At 42.3% G+C, this 14,350-nt stretch overlaps 1 long non-coding RNA gene across 1 annotated transcript; it reads left to right on the top strand.

The window, feature by feature from the left end:
- Positions 1-646: 646 nt before the first annotated feature.
- Positions 647-4,311, top strand: LOC114808659. The gene is made up of 4 exons (XR_003756491.1): positions 647-762; positions 1,530-2,486; positions 2,683-3,231; positions 4,027-4,311. It is a non-coding gene; the product is annotated as an uncharacterized LOC114808659 (long non-coding RNA).
- Positions 4,312-14,350: the final 10,039 nt, after the last annotated feature.

The following is a 14,350-nucleotide window of genomic DNA, read 5'->3' as shown; positions in this document are numbered from 1 at the left end:
TGTGGGACAACCTGATTACCCTGTATCTACCCCAGCGCTTAGAACAGTGCTCTGCACATAATAAGCGCTTAACAAATACCAACGTTATTATTATTATGATGGGCCCCGGACGCTCGCTCCCCAGATGCCCCGCCCCTAGCCCCGTCAGACCCGCCCCCTTTCTCTCAGACTCCGCCCCCTATCACACAGGCCCCGCCCCTTCATTCTCACAGGCTCCGCCCCCTTTCCGCTCAGAGGAGCTTTCCTTGCGGATGCAGGAGGGCTGCCGCATGTCGCAGGTTCCGAGGGCGGACGAGGCGGACTGAAGAAGGCCTAAAGGACGGAGGGCGTCTCTTGCAAGCCACCATGGCAGGTACACGGTAAGCAAAAAACATTCTGAAAGAAAAAAAAGATTACTACTAGGAACTCTGAAGCGAGTAGGCGGCTAGGGAAATGTCCTGGGTTAGTCATTAGTTAGTCAGATCGGTAACAGAGACAATCCCTGTCCTTTTTCGGGTTTACAGTCTAATCGGGTGAGACGGACAGACAACAACAATAGCAATAAATAGAATCAAACGCCTTCCTTTTCAAGAGATTTGCGAATGTTTTCCATACAGTCCAGTCTGAACAGCACTCTTTTGTTCCCTACCTCTTCTTTTAGGTCAGGAGAAATCAATCTCTGAAAGATTTTCCTCACAGACTAGCCCTTGGCTCAGGCTCAGTATGAAGGAGGGGCTCCTGGTTGTCAAGGCGTGTGAAGTCACTCACTGGAGTTAGCGATAGGTAAGAACAAAATGGGTTTCACACAGGTATCGTGAACAAAAAGGTAAACACCTTGAAAATTCTGTGAGGAGAAAGCCGGCCCTCAGGAGAAGGAGGAATTGAGGGATTTTTGCAAACGTAAGAATAAAATAACCAGAAAGGAAAAACAGATGACTGACCAAAAAATAAAGTGCCTCCAAGCCTTACTCTAATGGAAGGAGGCTATAAATTTATGAGTAATTTTTCCTTTTTAGCCAAGCAAGACTATTTTTTTTCAGTAATTTCCAAGATGAAATTTCCTAAGCCATGCTTAGTCATTTAAGTCTGTAAACAGACTCTAAAACTCAGTCATACCCCTCAAAAAAAATGGCCAACGATTAAGGGCGCAGAAACGTTATCAAAATAGATCATACCACTGAAAAGGTCTTGAGAAATTCCTCTTCGAGAATGAGTGTTTTGGGCAGCTACTTTTACAGAGTCACTTTTTACTAATGCAATTACGAAACTTACCATGTGTCAAACACTGTTCAATGTGTTGGGGTAGATACAAGTTAATTAAGCTGGACACAGTCCCTGTCCCTCCTTTTTTTTTTTTCCCTCTCCCAATTTAATTTGCCGGAAAATATTTTTTTATGACCGGGATCCAGCTCCTCTCGTGGGTACTAAATGTTAATTAAGTTTTTGTCTAGGAGAGAAAGTTACAAAAAATGCAAACTCATGATTTTAAAAGCTAGCTACTTTGTATTCACCTAATAGAGAAATTGACAATATCTTCTATTCCTCCTCAGTGCCAACTTTGGTCTCAAGGTTCAATGGAATGTTCATCTCAGCTGTAGAAAAGAGGACATGTGGAAATCAGGGTACTGTTTGGGGTCCCAGTCACAACCTCTGGTCTTTATGGCCCAAACTGTGGGAGCAGGAAAAGAGCAGCAGATCCTGACATGGAATTGTGGTAAATGGCAGGTGGTTTCCCCTGGGGATGGCAGAGCAGGCCACTAGTGATGACTGAACAGAGGAATGACAGGGTGCAAAAGGAGATTGTCACAAGTAATTATCCTTGAGTGGACACTGGGGTAAAGGGAGAGTCAGCCTGGTACAGTCACACCTTGTGGGGCTTTTCCACTTTAAAATGTGTGGGGAGAATAACTGTTTCCTCCAGCAGGAGAGTATCATCGGCCTTCCTGCATCAAGGAAGAATGAGGTGAAGTTACATGTGGAGCAAGAGAACATCCCTGAGTAGTGAAGGATTAGTTGTTTGATTTTTGTCTGCATCATTGGCCTGGCAGCTGTTCCTGCATCTCCATATTACACGGGTACTCAGGGGCAGCGTGGTAAGAGGGAGCAGGAAAATGGGAAGTGGAGGTGGTGAGGTTGCAAGTCAGAGCCCTGCCACTAATTGATCCCTGATTCTAAGTGAGAGCATCATTGAAAGGAGCAGTGGAAGGGGATAGGATTCTGGGGGGGGTGGGGTGTTCCAGGTTATCCCCTCCTTTCCTCTCTGTTTCACCTTCCTTTCTTTGCCTCATCTCGCTCCTCTATTTTTTCCATGCCTTAGTCTTCCCTCAACCTCCCCAAATATTCTCTTAGTCAAACAGCTCCCCCAGATTCTGAGGCAACCATTCCTAAGCAGGTGGACCAGCTTCCTCTGGAATTCACCAGTCTTCTCATAACCTTCCCGGGACACCCCTGCCTCATCAGTCCTTGGGGCCTCCACCAAGATGGCTCTAGGTCAGTGGAAAAAAACGGTAAGAGAAATCCTCTTTTTTCAAGGAAAAAATAAGTATTCAAGGTAAAGGATTCAGGGGACAGGAGAAAGTATGCATTTTTGAGGGAGGGAGAGTTTAATTTATGACACAAACTTAAGACAATGAAGTCAACTAAATTTGGGTGTTTGGAGAATTTTATTTATGGACCAACTTATTCTGTGTGCTTTTTCAAAAGTGATTTGGTGGAAAAATGAAGATGCAGGTGGAATGAGAGTGCATCCTCGGAAAGTGGAGTCATGTGAGAGCATCTGCATTGCTGGCCTGGGAGTTGTCCCTGCAGCCCCATTTTGCAGAGGGGAAGCAGGGGCAGCCTGGTGAGGGGGAGCAGGGAAATTGGGTGTGAGAAGGTGGGGACTGAAGGTCTGAACCTCCAGCAGCACTGTCACTAGGTGACCCCGATCCTTAGTGGGAGCACCGTTGAAGGGAGGAGTGGAAGGGTATGGGAATACTGGGAGACTCCAGATTTTCCCCTCTTTTTCCTTTCTGCTCACCCTCCTTTTTTTGCCTCATCTCTCTCCTCTATTTTTCCTTTTTTCCCATCCCTTTCTTTGTCTTCCCTAAGCCTCTCCAAATACTCTCTTAGTCAAATAGCTCCCCCAAGCTCCGAGGCCACTGTTCCTAGGCAGGTGGACCAGCGTCCTCTCGAATTCACCAGGCTGCAGATAACCATCCTGAGACATCCCTGACTCATCAGTCCTTAGAACCTCCGCCAAGACGTTTCCAGGTCAGTGGGGAATATGATAAGAGAAATCCTCTTGTTTCAAGAAAAAAATTAATGTACAAGGTAAGAATTCAAGGGAAGGGAGAAGGTATGGACTTTTGAGGGAAGGAGAGTTTAAACTTATTTTTCACCTCTGATTCATCTGTGAAAGCAAAGAGAGATATTCCTTTACCACATATTTAGTGTGATTTTTTTTGTTTCCCTAGCATCTATGCTAGGTAACAGCTAGGGAATCTGGAGGACTTAGGGAATCCCAGATGTAAGCCCAATGCAGTTGATTTCTAAGGATGATAAAATTTATAGTTAAAATGTATAGTTTAGTTTGTGTGCACTGGGGCAATTAACTTCCCCCTCTCCTCCCCCTTGAATTTGGTGACTCTGTAGCCCTGGGGCCTCCTCTGGTTCCTGGATGTCTCTTAAAGACCATTCTGCCTGTTCTGCAGATGCAGGAAGCTAAGAAGGTTTAGCTCTGATTTTTGAAAGCCCAAGAAGAAAAAAACAGGTAGCCTGTGGGTTATGGAGACCCAGGGCCATTATTTTTAGTAGAAAGCACTTTATGGATGCAGGGAAACAGAAAGAAGGTAGAAAAGTCATAATTCTGTCAATTCTATTGTTTTTCTCATAATATACTTAGCAGTGAAAGAATGACCCATGACCGAGCCCCAGCTCCTCTAGTCAGGACTCTCAGGAGAGAAAATTAAAAAATGCATGCTGATTCTAACACCTAATTGTAAAAGCCATTTCCTTTAGTGTATAAACATAATATAGAATTGGACAATATCTCCTATTTCTTGGCAGGGCCAGCTTTGGTCTCAAGAGGGTCTATGGAACATTCATCAGCAACAGGAGAGGACACATAAAATCAGGCAACTGTTTGGGATCCCTGTCAGCACCACCTCTGGTCTTTATAATCCAAATTGTGGGAGTGGGAAAAGAGGACTTTGTTTCATGCATAAGTCTTTCCCTGCAGCCTCTGAGAAAGAAATCCACACTGGGTCTTCAAGGCCCGAGTGCTTGAAGGAGAGAGCAGGGTCACGCCCACCTTCTTTATGGTGGAGGGAGAGAGAAAAGCAAATATAAGGAGGGGACAATAATAATAATAATGACGATGATGGTATTAAGCGCTTACTATGTGTCAAGTATTGTTCTAAGAGCTGGAGTAAATCCAAGGTAATCAGTTTGTCCCACGTGGGGCTCACACTTTCAATCCCCATTTTACAGATGAGGTCATTGAGACCCGGAAAAGTGAAGGGACTTGCCCAAGGTCACACAGCAGACAAGTGGCGGAGCCAGGATTTGAACCCACCACCTATGACTCCAAAGCCCAGGTTCTTGCCACTAGGCCGTGCTGCTATAAAATTCTATAGCATCCTATCGATTACAATTCACTATTTAAATGAACCAGTCACAATCAAAGGTAAATCTTTCCCTTCTTTCCTCATCATGGTTTAACAATAATAAACTGAATTTTTGTCCAGCCAGTCAATGTTCAGTGGAAGAATGCTTCCACCAAATTCAGGTCAAATCAAACTGAACCATCTGCTTTCCTCAAATCCATATTCTTCCAAAGCCAGTAAAGCAATTAAATGTAAAAAAACCCCTCATAGCGAACCCAAAATTCAATGAAATAGTTTAAAGTTAAAATTAGTCATTTAAATATGACATATCAAGAAAGGCACTGTTGACATATAATCATCACATATAACACTCCTTTCCATTGAACATAGATATGTGGAATTGTTTTTACCATGAGAAATCATTCTCTCTAAATTCTGTATTTGGAAGAAAAAATATTGGAAAGTTTAGCTCTGGTTTTCTGGTCATTAACTAGCCTAATGGCTTTAAGTAAGCAAGTTGAGTGTGATGCAGTCATCCTACTTAGTTGGAAAAGTTGGCCCCAAATCATTGCAATCAGAACTCTGCATTTGTTTAATTTTTAAAACTTTTGTTCTTTATTGGGAAAATCTTGACCTCTCTTTCTTTAACATTGCACATCTAGTATTTTGTCCTATCAAACATGAATGTCTAGAGGTTCAGTCCATGAGACATAATAATTATGGTATTTCTTAAATGCTTGCTATGTGCCGGGAACTGTACTAAACGCTGGGGTGGGTCAGTCAGTCAGTCGGGTTGGGTAGAGTCCCTATCCCACATAGGGCTCACAGTCTCAATCCCCATTTTACAGATTAGGAAACAGGCAAGGAGAAGTCAAGTGATTTGCCCAAGGTCACACAGCAGACAAGTGGAGGAGCCGGGATTAGAACCCAGGTCCTTCTGACTTCCAGGCCTGTGCTCTATCCATTATGCCCTGCTTCCCTTGGGCTCAAACTTCCCCACCTGGGACAAGAGGCACCAGGCCCTGACACAGCAGGGGTAAGTGGTCTCCCTTGGGAGCAGCAGAGCAAGTTGCGGGTGGCGCCCGAACAGAGGTACGAGGGAGTGTTCAAGGACATTGTCACGAGTGGTGGGCTCATGGGTTATCCCTGAGGTGGACCCTTGGACGGGGAGACTCAGCCTGGTACAGTCACACCTGCTTTCCCACTTTTCCACTTCAAAATTTACGGGTAGTTGTTCTCTCCACCAGGAGAGTATCATCGGCCTTTCCGTGTGAAGGAAGAATGAGGCGAAGTTACAGATGGAACAAGAAAACATCCCAGGTTAGTGAGGGATGAGCCATTGGGTGTTAATCCACATCACTGGCCTGGCAGCTGTCCCTGCAGTCCCATATTGCAGGAGGGATAGCAGGGGCAGCAGGAGGTGAGGTTGAGGATCTCTGCCCCTGGCAGTATGCCACTGGGTGCTGGGTGCCCTCTGATCCTGGTTCTCTTCTTTCCTCTTTCTGTCCACCCTCTCTTCTTTGCCTCACCTCTCCTCCTCTGTTTCTTCCATCGTCTTCTCCTTCCCCTCCGCTTCGGCAACAGTTCTCTTTGTCAAACAGTTCTCCGGGTTCCTGGGCCACTGTCCGGCTTCCTCTGGAATTCACCAGCCTACCGACCACCATCCTGGGACACTCTTACTTCATTCGTCCTCAGGACCTCCACCGAGACAACTCCTGGCCAGCAAAGAAAACGTTAAGAGGAATCTTCCCGTTTCAAGAAAAAAATTAGTGTACAAGGTAAGGATTCAGAGGAAGGGAGAAGGCATGCACTTTGGAGGGAGGGATAGTTTCTTATATAAACTTAAGATGACATCAACAAAATTTGGTAGTCAGGGAATCTTTATTTATGAACCAACTTATTTTACGGCTTTTAAAAATTTTATCTGTTGGAAAAATGAGTTGAATTTCCAGGTGGTGCGAGGGAGCATCTGCAGAGAGCAAAGGAGTCTCGTGACTGCATCTGCACTGCTGACCTGGTAGCTGTCCCTCTATCCCCATATTGCAGAGGGGAAGCAGGGGCAGCATGGTGAGGTGGAGCAGGGGCACTTGTTGTGAAGAGGTGGGACCCAAGGTCTGATCCCGCAGCAGCACTGCCATTAGGTGCCCCCGATCCTTAGTGGGAGTACCATTGCAAGGGAGTGAGTGGCATTGTAGGGAGGGAGGGAGTTATTGGAGGGCTCCTGGGTGTCCCCTAGTTTACTTTTTAACTCACCACTCTTCAACGCTAACCTTTTCCATCCCCTTCCTTCTCTCTTCCTTATAAAGAAAACAGCCAAAAGAACTTCTCAGTCAAACCCGAGGCCAGGATATAAGGAGAGGAGAAAAGGAGCTGACTGCCTGATAGAAAAATATAAGTATCACAAATTGTTTCTGGGATGGAGGATATTCTAATATTATTCTATCCAGCTCTAGCTTTGAAAACCCTGTTCCTAGCGATTCAGAATCTTCTAAACTTTCTCTCTCTAAAGTCAGAGAAATATAAATATGATAACAGTTTTCCCCCACAGAGTATTTACCCAATCCATTTTCAGTGGAAAAAACTTGTTAGTGCATTTCCATACCTTTCATTTTAGTCAGAGATAGAAAGGAGGTGTAGCCAGCCTGAAGATAATTGCCAGTATTTAACAGATCATAGAATGAGGTTTATAAAAAAGAACTAAATAGGAAATTTAAATTAGATCAAAAGGACTTGTTAGTGTAAATTTCCACAGGAAATTTACTTCATATCACCTTAAACATCAAATATGTTGTATTATAAAATACTGTAATTTTCAAGAGTTTTGTCCCCTGACTAACTGTTGTGAGGATTTGGATAAATGTGACTGAGAGAAAAGAAACTTCTACCCTATGGCAATCCTGTAGTACTGCTAATATGAAGTGGATTTGGAGAAGGAATTCCTTCCCACTCTTGTCTAGGAAAGCGAAGGGGTGGTTTTACTCTCAATCCCAATGTGGCTCTTTTCAGAAACTTGGACTGTCAACATCACCTGTGGGGTTTAGGGGAAGCATCGTCAGGGTGGACGAGGTTGAGCGAGGAGGGCCAGGCGGAGAGATGCTGACAGCACCCAAGGTGAAAGAAGAGTGAAGAGGTGACATGAGGGTTACCTGGATTCACTAAGCAGAGGGAAAAGGCGGGGAGTTATCAGATTTGATTTTTGCTTTACATTTAATAGTATTTACTGAGCACCTACTTTGTGCTGAACACTGTACTAAGAGCTGAGGAAAACACAGTGGAAAATAAACATTTCCTTCCCTCCAGGAAGCTGCGACCAATTGAAGTGACAGATTTGGAGAAGATTCTGAAATGTGCTTGTTTTAAGAGAATTACCTCTTAACAAGTTACCTCATCTGTAAAAATGGGAATTAAAAAAAAAAATGTGAGCCCCATGTGGGACAATCTGCTTACTCTGTATCTACCCCAGTGCTTAGAACAGTGCTCAGCTCATAGTAAGCGCTTAAGAAATACCATACTTGGCACCTAACTAAGGCCACTGAAAACCAAATTAAGCCAAATTACTCTTTTGGAGGCTTTTACAAAATGATAATCTTTAGTAAAAGTCTGGGGTAAATGGAAACTGGCCTACTTATGCCTAGGGCTTCATAATAATTTGTCAGAGGTGGGAATTCTAGTTGAGCATAGTAATATTTTATCTCCTGGTTCCTTTACTCTTTTGTAGATGGTTGTCAGTTGTCATGGAATGCCCAAAGACAAGCCAGCCACACCATTCAGACAATGACATAGTCCCTGATTATTATCATGGTAAAATGTATGATCTATGCATTGCTAATTCTGGATCACCACAATCTGTAAATAATAATGACAGTTTTTCTTTAACCAGGAAATGACTGGAAAAAGGATTTCAATTCTCCAAATGGCTCAGATTTTCCATTGGAAAACACACTGGAAAAATGAAGATAGCAAGGAAGACTATGGAACCAACGATCAAGAAACTATCTTAGGACCCAAACAAATTTCCAAAAGTTTATAAAAGCTCCACCTCAGGTCTTTATGACCAAGCCATTCCTGAAATCCAACCACAAGCTTTCAGGAAGAATGGGCAGAAGAGAAAAGTTTACTGTGATATTTCCTTATAAATATTACGGTATTTCAAGTGTGAAAATTTCTGATGAGAGAAAGGAGGTTTTTGCTTTATGCAATATCAATCAATTACCGCTGGGTTTTTAAGGCCTGGCCTATTAAGAAAATAGAGAATGTTTGAGGATGAAAAGGAGAGATGTACTTCATGCAATTTTTACTCAATTTTCTTTTGGGTCTCAAAGGCCTTGCCCCATGAGAGAGCAGAGAGAATATTTAAGGGGTTGAGGGAGAGATTTGCCTAAGATATCTCAATTTTACTTGTCTCCTATGTCTTCATGACCTAATTCATGCAAGTAGAGAGAACATCTGAGGTTAGAAAAGGAGAGATTTGCTTTAAGCAGTGTCTTCCCTTTAATTCTCTTCTGGGCCTTAATGGCCTGAGCAAACAGAAAAAATGACAATATTTGAGTTGGAAAAGGAGAGATTTTCTTCACGCAGTATCTATTTAATTCTCTCTTGGTTCCTTAAGGCCTAACTCTTTGAGGTAGCCGAGCAACATTAAAGATGGAAAAGGAAAGATTTATTTCATGTAATATATCTCAATTATCTTCCGGGTCTTTATGGCCTGAACCAGGTAGAGAGACTGGAATATTTAGGGGGAGGACAAGGAGAGATTTTCTTTGTGCAGCATCTCTCACAATTCTCTTCTGGGCCTTTAAGGCCTGGGCAAGCAGAAAGAATATTTAATCCTCCAGGAAAAGGAGAGAATTGCTCCTTGCAGTATCTTCTTCATTCTCTCTCTGATATTTTAAGCCTAATTCCTTGAGAAAGGAGAGAATATTAGAGGTGGAAAAGGAGGTATTTGCTTCATGCAATATCTGTTTCTTAACTCTCTCTTGGGCCTTTAAAGGCCTTATTCCTTGAGAGCGTGTTTGAGGTGGAAAAGGAGGGATTTGTTTCATGAAGTATCTCTCAATTCTTTTTGGGTCTTTGATACCTGAGCAACAGACAGAATACTTGAGGAGAAAAAGGAGAGAGTTGCTTCATGTGATATCTTCTTCTTAATTCTCTCATTGGTCCTTAAGACCTAACTACTTGAAAGAGCTGGAGGAATGCTTTCTCTCTAACTTAATTCTCTCCTGGGTCTTTATGGACTGAGCAAAGAGAAAGAATGAGAGTATCTGAAGAGGAAGAGAGTTGCTTTATGCAATATCTCATAATTCTCTTCTGGGTCTTTAAGGCCTGGGAAAGCAGAGTAAATATTTGAGGAGGTAAATGAGAGACTTGCTTCATGCTGTATTTAATTGGATCTTTAAGGCCTAACTCCTTGAGGAAGGAGAGATAATACGAGAAGTGGAAATGGAGGATTTGCTTCCTCTAATATCTGCTTCTTAATTCTCTTAGGTCTTCATGGCCTAATTCAACAAGCCCAATAGTATGAGTTTTTAAGTCCTAACTCCTTGAGAGAACAGAGGGAATATATAAGGAGAAAAAGAAGAGATTTGCTTCATGCAGTGTCTCTCATAATTCTCTTCTGGGTCTTAAAGGCCTGAACAAGCAGAGAAAATGTTTGAGAAGGAAGAGAAGAGACTTGCTTCATGCAAAGTCTTTACTTCTTGGATCTATAAACTCCTCAAGAAAGGAGAGAGCATAAATATAAGAGGTGGAAATGGAGGGATTTGCTGCATGCAAATCTGCTTCTTAATTCTCTTAGGTCTTCATGGCCTAATTCCTCAAACCCAACAGTTGGGGTTTTTAAGTCCTAACTCCTTGAGAGAACAAAGAATATTTGAGGAGAAAAAGAAGAGATTTGCTTCATGCAGTATCTCATAATTCTCTTCTGGGTCTCAAGGGCCTGAGCAAACAGAGAAAATATTTGAGGAGGAAGAGATGAGACTTGCTTCATGCAATGTCTATTTTTGGATCTTTAAGGTCCAACTCCTCAAGAAAGGAGAGATAATATAAGAGGTGGAAAGGGAGGGATTTGCTTCATGCAATATCTGCTTCCTAATTCTCATTCATCCAATTGTATTCATTGAGCACTTACTGTTTGCAGAGCTCTGTACTAAGTGCTTGGAAAGTACAATGCAACAACAGAGAGAATCCCTACCTTGTGGCCTAATTCCTCAAACCCAGCATATTGAAAATTTGAGGTGGAAAAGGAGAGATTTGTTGAGTGCTAAATGAACCCCTCAAATGAACACTGAATGTTAGAAGAGATGGGGAGATTTGCTTCTTGCAATATTTCGCTCATATTTCTCCCTCTAGGTCTTCATGGCCTAATGACCTGAGAAATCATAAGGAGTGATGTACTTTATGCAATATCTCCCACTTAGTCCAACTGAGACTTTGAGGCCTAACTTCTTGGTAAAATAGAGAGAATATTTGAGGTGGAGTGGGACTGACTTGCTTTATGCAGTATTTCCACCTTAATTCTCTTCTTGGTCTTCATGACCTAATGTGAGCTGAAATAATATTTGAAAAGGGAAAGCAAATATTTGCTTCATATAGTATCTCCCACTTAATTCTCTCCTGAGTCTTTAATGCCTGTCCACTCAAGCAGGTTTGAAGGGCAGTAGATAAAATAACTTTCTTGGTAATTCCCCTAATAATTTCTGGAAGAGTTTCATCTCTTATCTTCTCACTTTACCTGCAGTGGACAAGGGCATCAAGGCCCTGGGCTTCTGGGCAAATGAAACAGGTGTGAAAGGAAGGACACCTGGGGATTGTGGGGACAAAGTTTAGAATTCTAGTTTGGAAGTAGCATGGACTCCAGATACTCCTGGAGATCATGAAGATGTTTGAACCGCTAACATTACGATAAGAGTTTTATTTAAAGCCACAAAACATTGTTATCTAAGGTTTTGCTTAATATATTCTGGACCTTTAAAAAAAATTGAAACTTGTCCAATAAACTTGGGACAATAACTTTTGCCTTTGATTCCCCATGAAAGCCGAAGGAAATAGAGATGTTCCTTTTCCAATATTCTGTTTGGTTTTTTTAAATTTCCCTAGTAATATGCCCTCTGTGTCCACTCAAGTGAGTTTGAGGGGCAGTGGACAAAAAAAGGTTCATGTCAATTTTCCTAATAATTTCTGGAAGAGTTTCTACCTTTATCCTCTCTCTCAAAGGACAAAGGCCAAAGGCATCAAGTCCCTGGCCTCTGGGCCAGTGAAACACTTATGAGAGGAAGGTGCCCACAGGTTGAGGTGGGCAAGGTTTGAAATTCTAGTTTGGAAGAAATGCAGATCCCAGCTGCTCCTGGATGAATTGATTTCTCCCCCTCTTCCCCTTTAAATTGAATGATTGTGTAGACCCTGGGACCTCCCTCTGGTTCCAGCTTGTCTCTTAATGACCCTGCTGCCTGTTCTGCAGATACAGGAACTTGGAAGGTTCAACTCTGACTTCTGAAAAGCCTAAGGAGAAAGAAAAAGATAGAGCTTTGATTGTGGAGATATGGGACCATTGTTTTCAGTAGAAAGAATGTGACTATACATTTTGGGAAAGAGAAAGAATTTAAGAGAAAAATCATTATAATTCTGTCATTTCTATTTTCTCTTTTTTCCTCTTAATTTACATTTGTGGTGAAAAATTGCCTCAAGTGGGACCCATTTCCTCTAATTATGGCTGTAAATGATAACCTATTGTTCAGGAGAGAAAGTTATAAAAATATGCATGGTGGTTCTAATTCTTGATTCTAAGAGATAGCTCTATGTATTTATACAACTAATGAAGGATTTGACAATATCTCCTATCTTTCTGCAGTGCCAGCTCTAGTCTCGAAAGGCTCTGTGGACTGTACATCAGCTGCAGAAGAAGAGCGGTCACATGTAAATCAGTCCCCGTCAGTACTTCAGGTTTTTATGATCCAAACCGTGAGAGTGGGAAAAGAGGATTTTGCTCATGTAGTAGCCTAGTGTCCTCCCCTATAACATCCTAGGAAGAGCCTGGGTGCTGGATGGAGAGAACGGGGTCGTCCCCACCTCCTTTAGGGTGGGAAGGGGAGAGAAAAGCAAATTTGTAGAGTTTTAAGGGACTGCAAAATTCTATAGTGGCCTATTGATTACAGTTCACTATTTAAATGACTTAGGCACAACCCACTTGTAAATCTTTTCCCTTCTTTTCTACTGTTTTAACAGTATCAAACCCAATTTTTATTCACACATTCAATGTTCAATGGAATGCTTTCACCCAATTCAGTTCAAATCAAACTCACACATCTGCATTCATCAAATTCATATTCTTTTAAAAGCCAAAATAAATAAAATAGTTTAAATAAATGCAACAAAACTCCTAGGGAACCCCAAACTCAAATGATTAAAATTAATCATTAAAAGATGACAAAGGCATTATTGACAAACCCCAAACTCAAATGATTAAAATTAATCATTAAAAGATGACAAAGGCATTATTGACATATAATCATCACATTTAACACTCCAGGTCCATTGAACATGGTATGTGGAATTTTTTATGGTAAGAAATCATTCTTTCTAGATTCTCCTTTTGGAAAAAAAAAAAGATGGGAAAGTTTATCTCTGCCTTTTTGGCCATTATTAGCACAATGTTTTTGAGTAAAAAAGTGGAATGTGACCCAATCATCCTAACCTACTTACTCCAGTGAAAAAGTCAGCCCAATAATAAGAATAATAATAATGATGGCATTTATTAAGCCCTTATGATGTGCCAGGCACTACACTAAGTGCTGGGGTGGATTCAAGGTAATCAGATAGGGGACAGTCCCTGTCCCACAAAGGGTTCATAGTCCTGATCCTTATTTTACAGATGATGTAACTGAGGCACAGAGAAGCTGGTCACCCAGCAGACATATGGCAGAGCTGGGATTAGAATTCAAAGCCTCTGACTCCCAGTCCATGCACTTTTCAATAGGGCATGTTGTTTCTCAATATCTTCACAACTCCAGCTCTACATTTGTTTTATTTAAACACATTTGTTCTTCACTGGGAAAATCATGACCTCTCTTTACCATTGCACATTAAATCTTTTCTCCTAACAGCCCTGAATGTATAGAGGTTTCAGCCATGAGACAGGTGGAGGTTGTTTCTTGCCCAGGGCAGTGAGCACCACACCCCAACTCAGAGCTACAGTAAGCATTCTCCTCCAGGGGATGACGGAGCAGGCTCTGGCGGGGCCGACAGAGTGAACAGAGGACTGAAAGGGTGTGAAAGAAGATTCTTGTGAATAGTTATTCCCAGAGTGGACACTGGGGACAGGGGAGAGAGCCTGACAGTGTCATTGCATTCATAATGCATATGTTTGGCACTTAGTAAGCACTTAAATATTATTATTATAATTGGACAGGGGTTGCATAAGATTCTTGCCCTGCTTAGAAATGTTCCAGTCTCCATCTTGCCATAGGAGTGGGACAGACACAGGTGGCTCTAGGAGAGATATGAAAGGCAAGAGTCAACAGATCTTCTTCAGATTGGGACCTGGGACTTGTCTGGATTGCCGCTTATAACTGGATCGGGGGTGGGAGGCGGGCACTAGCCTGGGGAAGGGGGAGGTGGGGCCATGTTCGACTTGGGCTTGGTAGGATGCCCATACAATTGCGTAAGGCAACCAAACACCTCTTCTGCAAATTACACCCCTATCATGGGCCCTTCCCCCTAAGGACCTCAAAGGTTATCAGAGAAAGCTGTTCTCTGCCCCAGGAAACTTTTTGAATCAAGGGCCACCAGCA

The sequence above is a fragment of the Ornithorhynchus anatinus genome, chromosome Y2 (genome assembly GCF_004115215.2).
Source record: "Ornithorhynchus anatinus isolate Pmale09 chromosome Y2, mOrnAna1.pri.v4, whole genome shotgun sequence".
In the NCBI taxonomy this organism is placed as follows: domain Eukaryota; kingdom Metazoa; phylum Chordata; class Mammalia; order Monotremata; family Ornithorhynchidae; genus Ornithorhynchus; species Ornithorhynchus anatinus.
Note: the sequence above shows the minus strand (reverse complement) of the source record. Positions and strands in the feature narration are given on the sequence as shown.